The sequence below is a fragment of the Culex quinquefasciatus genome, chromosome 3, assembly GCF_015732765.1.
Source record: "Culex quinquefasciatus strain JHB chromosome 3, VPISU_Cqui_1.0_pri_paternal, whole genome shotgun sequence".
Taxonomy (NCBI): domain Eukaryota; kingdom Metazoa; phylum Arthropoda; class Insecta; order Diptera; family Culicidae; genus Culex; species Culex quinquefasciatus.
Window position 1 is genome coordinate 128,869,263 of NC_051863.1, and position 6,578 is coordinate 128,875,840.

A 6,578-nucleotide genomic window follows, 5' to 3' on the forward strand; every position below is an offset into this window, starting at 1 on the left:
TTGATGATCGAAAAAACAAGCCAAATATTTGAAAAAGTCGTATGAAAACTTAAAATTGCATTTTAAATATTGTTATCGGAATCCTCGAAAAATTTTATGAGACATACTCAAAACTAGAAATGTTCATCAACAGGATTCCTAGGTATGATTTTTTGAAAATAAAAAGTGGGATTTTCGGCGCGCCACGTGCTTAATCAAGAAAATGACGAAAACGGGAAAAAAACTACTTTTTTCACTAAAACTGCGATAACTTTAAAATTTCAGCGATGACCAACAAATGTTGGGTACCAAATTTTTTTTTAATTAAAAGACGCAAGTTTTGGTTCTCAAACATGCGGAAGTCATCTCTGAGATTAAAAAAATATCGCAGTTTTTGTGAAAAAAGTCGATTTTTCCTGTTTTTGTCATTATCTTGATTCTTCGCGCGGTGCGTCGAAAAACACAAACTATTATGTTCAAAAATCATACCTCAGAATCCTATTAATGAACTCCTTCCATTTTTTTTGTATGTAATGCAAAATTTTCCGAGAAATACTATAAAAATATTTTCAGATATGTATAGTCAACTTTATCAAAAGTTTGGCAAGTTTTTTCGATCCTCAAATTATTTTTGTTTGAAAGGCCAACTAACCACCTTTCATATTCATCAAAGACAGAAAAAGTTGTTTTTTGTAAAAATTGACGAAAATGGGACCACGCTAGCACGATCTAGGTCAATACGGGTCTAATTGTTTTGGCCAAGGAACCCCCATATTTTTTTTCGAATAAAAATGGGATTGGGATTTGGATTGAAAATAAGTTTCAGCTTCAGAAAATCTCACTTTTCGGGAAAAGTCCATAAAATAAGATCAAATTATATTAGATTTTGATTGGTATTGGATCACTTTTTTTTGTTACTAAATCGTACCTAAAACAATCAAACATAGATTAAGGTTGGATTGGGATTGGGATTGGGATTTCCGTATATCCTAATTCCCATTTTGTATGACATATTTTATGGAGCCTTATTTGGAAAAAGTAATGATGCTAAATGTCTTTTATTGAAATAGAAATGCATGATCAATAGATCAACCAAATCTACAGATACATATTTGGAATTCTCGATTTTTTGTGAAACTCTAGAGAAATACTCTATTTTACAGTCAACCATCTCTTGAAGACTATCGATCAGATTTTTAATTTGAAAAAATAAATTATTGTGAAGTGTTTCATCATTGTAAAAAAACATTGAATTTCTAAATCAGAATTTACACTGTAAAAATCGTAAATAATGCTTTTAGAATTTTATTTATTGGATTTTTTTTTGAAGCTTATAGGATTATTTGAAATCTCCCAAAACTTCCTTTTCCTTAAAAAAAATCAATGAACGATAGAAAAAAAACTATCATTGGATGATTCTTACGCCAATATATCAGAGGGTCGACCGTCATTATAGCTTGTGAGTTCTCTTCTGATATCTCGTGCTTCCCAGCAAGAGCATTCTCTTTCTATCACTCTTTCTCTTTTCCTCTTTCACGTACACTCACCGTAGATTTTTTTGTATTCTCCGATAACCGCAAAGAAAAAACTCTGTTGCTTATCAGTTTCCCAATAAATCTGATAAAAGGGCTAAACAGATTTGAAGAGAAGAGTTGGTCTAGTGTGTGGAATTTTTCTTTAAAAAACATTTCCTGTCATCTGGCAACCTTTCCCAACATCCAATTTGGTCTCACAGACGAGAGTCGCACACTGCCATCAGTCACTGCCAGCATTCGTCCTCGTCGTCGTCTTCTTCGATTCTCCTTCATCACCCGCGCACACCACCAAGAAGTTTCCCTCGCTTGCTCTCTCGCTCAACGGTCCTCCACTAACAAGGGTGACTTTCCCAAACCCACCACCCTCTCAGCACTGCTTTCAAGCAAAACATCATCCCTTATTTACATAAACGTGTGTGTATTTTCGCCCACACTCACACTCATTGCAGAAGAGTCCCGTAAAAGGATTTTCCCTCCGTCCCGCCGTCTTGTGGCGTGTGCGCCTGTCGTCGTGAAAATCTCTCCGTCAGGGAAAAACCACGCAAGTCTCTTGTCTTGTGATAGCCGTCGACGACGTCGTTTGTTCGCGAAAAAAAAGAGTGGTCCCCAAGTGTGGCATTCGTTCGGCGTACGCCCGGTTGGATGGACGGATTTTCCCGCTGGGTTGAGGATCGCTTTTCTTTCTAAAACGTGTGGAAAAGCGACATTTTTTCTCGGTTAGAACTTGGCTGGTTTTTCATCTGATTGGAAAATTTAGTTAAAAACAGACGATTGTGATTAAACCAAGAAAATTTGTCCTGTCGGAAAAATCAGCTGTTTTTCCCCTTTCGAAAGAGAGCTTTCCACGTGGGAAAACGCCGCAGAAGCGGGGGAGCGGTTGGTGGTGCTAATTACTACCCCCGGAAGATGAGAGCGAATTTTAAGGTGGTGTGTGTTAATTTCGCTCATTTCGCTCATTACTCTCATTAAATGTGCGCTGGTGTTGGTGAGAAGGACGACTTCGTTTGTTTTTGGAATCAGAAGAGGATGCTGCTGCTGCTGCTGGTGAGAAAATGAGAAGATGAGGAAAAAGTTTGCTAAATGGTGCTGGAGCAGGAAGAAGAAGTTGAAGATTGTATATAATGAAGTGAAAGTGAGAGTGGTTGGCGAGACTGGGGCGAGACAGTGGCGGCGCAAAATAAACAAATGAGCGTAATGAGAGCCGTGAGTTGTGGTGTGGGTGGAAATGAGACTCAGCTGATGAGTACGGTGGTGAATGAATTAAGTGAAGGTAGGTCATGGTTGTAATTAATTGGTGTCGTGGTTGTGCGATTGATACAATAGTTGCTAATTATTTATTCTTTTGTTATATTGTTATTAATTGAGCAATCAGGGTATTTTCTGTAAAAACAACTTTCTTTGTGAATTTTATTTTTGTATTTGTTATAAATAACAAAAAAATCATCAGAGAATAAACTAAAGAAAATTGGAAGCAACTACAGAAATAAAAGAAGATTGGTGTGCATATTGTTTGATTTTCTTCAAATCTAATTGAAAACTTAAAAAAATAAGAAATTTGAGTAAATTACATTGCTAGAAATGAACAGTTATCCTATGTCACTTTAAAATATTTGGACCAAAATACTTCTTTTAACATACATTTGAGAATAAAATCGAATCCTCATCAATATTATTTTAACTTTCTTACTACAAAAAATCATTTTTTTTTAATTTCCTATAATTTAATTTAATTTGACTAAGAATTTATGAAACTATAAATATGTGAATACTTTTTTTAAATTTCACATATTTTTGTGCAAATCTTTCTAGGGAAACAGCTTCTAACTCCATCGTGCTTTTAAGCATATCAGCACTTTGACGTTAAAGTACAGCTCAGAAAAAAACGATTTCGACTGAAATCTACACCCTTACCAAAAATCATGATTTTTTGAGTTCCAAATCCCTCTTTTCATACGATTTTTTGAGTTCAGGTACTACAACCATAAAAATGGTTATATGGGTTGAACTGAAAAATTCGTATGAAAAGTGGGATTTGGAACTCAAAAAATCATGATTTTTCGTAAGGGTGTAGTGATAAATAACTCAATATGGAGTGAGCAAGCAAATTTCTATCAACAGTTTTACAAAATAAGTAGTTTTAATAGTAAAAATCATCAACATGGATGAAGTTAAGGTGCAAGTGCTTAACCTGCTAAACATCCAAGAATTTCCCCTAAAATCTTATGTTTTCTTGTCATCAAGTTAAACAAGCTTTGAAGAGTTTTGACGCGTTTTCCTCCCTTTTGATTTATTCAATCTTGAAAGCAAATAACTCAACCAAGATCGATTTATTATGTGCGTAGAAAATTAACAACGGGCACACCCCATTCCGGGTGGCACCGGCCATAACTTAAACTTTTATAGCAAAAAATATGATTTAGAAACCAACGCGTTTGTCACTGCTCTGCACCAACTCGCCGATTTAGCCGTTAATTAAAACTTAATATACTGAGAGCACCAATCGATAAGTTCCCCCTCCACCTCGAACAGAATTCAAGATCAGGTCGCGTGCGTGGTCAACTTTCAAGAACTGGTCCACAGCCAACCGCTCTAGACAAGCCGCAGTTCGCGGTTGGTAGATTTATCGCGGTCCAGTTTCCTTACCCCATGTTTCCAATCAGAGCTCGGCAAGCTTATCTGCATCGATTGATTAAAATTTCACTATTTCATGGCGCACCCTCCGCTCCGACGTGCACGGGCTGGGTTTGGGGCCACTGCTGCTGGAGACACTGGCCAGGGGGTCAGTAATTAAATTCACCGTGCTAAAATACGGCGTCTCTCGGGACCAACAGTTGTCCGACTTCCAGTGTTTTAGACAGAGTGAGTGGTTCTCTGGAAAATCTGGTTTTTGCTTAAATTTTTAAATCAAGCCTTTTAATTAGGTATCTCGTGAAGATACCCCCCATAGTATTCTCTTCTAGTCAGTTACCTTTTTGATTGTTGTAACCGATCTTGTTTTTGTTCACCAAAATTTTATAATATTCGACTCGTTTACATTCTATAGTAGCAGCAGCATAGTTTCGAATTTGTTTTCCTCTTTTGATAAGTCCAATAAAGTTTTGCATGGCTAGTTGTTGTTGTTTAATATAATATCTATGCCCGTGTAATCTCTTGTATTATCTAGATAGCAATCCATGCAAGATTAATACAAGAGAGCAAGCGAGTAACGTTTTATTTTTAGTTGTTATTTATTCAGATTTTCTTTTCCATGTACATGCATTCAGTTAAAAATAATTTTGAGTGTCTAATCACAATCGGTGATTTTTCATCTCAATTTTAAATACTAGCAACTTTCATTTATTCATGAAATATTGTAGCTTTCAGTGATTTCAAATGTAGAAGATCCTACATTTACAAAAGGGAAAAGGGGACAACTTAAAACTAACTTATAAACTATATAAAGAGCGGATCAATGCAGCTGAAGACTGCAATGATTTTTGTCGAAATGCTTCGGCTAATTGATGAAGTTCACTGGTGCTGAACCAGGGAGGAAGTTTCAGAATCATTTTCAGAATTTTGTTCTGAATCCTCTGAAGTTTTTGTCTTCCTGGTTAAGCAACAGCTTGTCCAGATCGGCAAAGCATAAAGCATGGCAGGTCTGAAAATTTGTTTATAAATTAACAGTTTATTCTTGAGACAAAGTCTAGAATTCCTGTTTATAAGTGGATGCAAACATTTAATATATTTGTTACATTTAACCTGGATACTTTCAATGTGATCCTTGTAAGTAAGGTTTTTGTCAAAAGCAAGTCCAAGATATTTCACTTGATCCTCCCACTTTAAATTTACCTCATTCATCTTTATAATATGATGACTTTTTGGTTTAAGAAAATCAGCCCTTGGTTTGTGAGGAAAAATAATAAGTTTAGTTTTTGCAGCATTTGGAGTAATTTTTCATTATTTCAAATAAGAATTGGAAATATCCAAGCTTTTTTGTAATTTTCTTGTGATGACACGAAGGCTTCTACCTTTAGCGGAGATGCTTGTGTCATCAGCAAACAGTGATTTCTGACATCCTTGGGGCAAATCTGGCAGGTCAGAAGTAAAAATATTGTATAAAATTTAAATTTATTTTTTTCAACAATGAAAGGGAATTAAATTCAGAAATTTTGGAGAAAATCAATATTTATTTTGGGAAATTGGACATATCTCTGCTTACATTGAACCAAAACTGATACTTTTTAATGGAATTTGTTCAGAAATCTGTTCTCTACAATGTGATTGATTCTAAAATGTTTTCAAATGTAATGGTGTAATATGGCAGAAAATTGAAAAAAAATATTTCGGGAGCCTATTAGGTAATATACCCAAAGTTAAAGAACGAGTGGATAGTCCTCTCGGAAAGAAACGTGAGGAAAGTGCTATTTTGCGAGAGTATAAACCTCTCGCGTGTTCATTCGTTCATTGGAACAGTTCATCCTATTGAATGGCTTATATGGACAAATGACCACTACTTAATCACCGAACCATGGTGGCCCATACGGTAAAGGCACGGTTCAATATGCCGAAGGTCTTGGGTTCGAGTCTCGGTACCGCTACTTTTTTTTTGATAGATGAACATTTTTGGAAGATGAACCCATGAGTAAAGTACTCTCGGTAATTTCGGGATAGATCCTCTCCGTCCACACACAGTACCATTTTACTACCGAATCGTGCACTTTATCCTCTCGTATGCCGATGCCCAGTTCTGGGTGTACACAGCTCATTAATTAAATAATTTATATTTTTTTATTATACAGTGGACTCTCTCGTTATCGATATTGAAGGGACCGTCGAGAGTTATCAAATTATAGAACGAAAAATCAAAGCAATCTTCTTGAAGGGACTGAAAATTTTATTGACAGCAGGAGCAATATTGATATCGAGAAGATCGACAGCCAGAGAGTCCACTGTAATTTGTACCCGGGCAATGTGTTGCAGTATTTTCATGACAAATTGTACAAAGAAAAGATTTATGTCGGTCGTATTGGGTTTTTCAGCTTGGATTTTGGGGCAACCTTTTGAAAGAAACCTAGAAATCTGGTA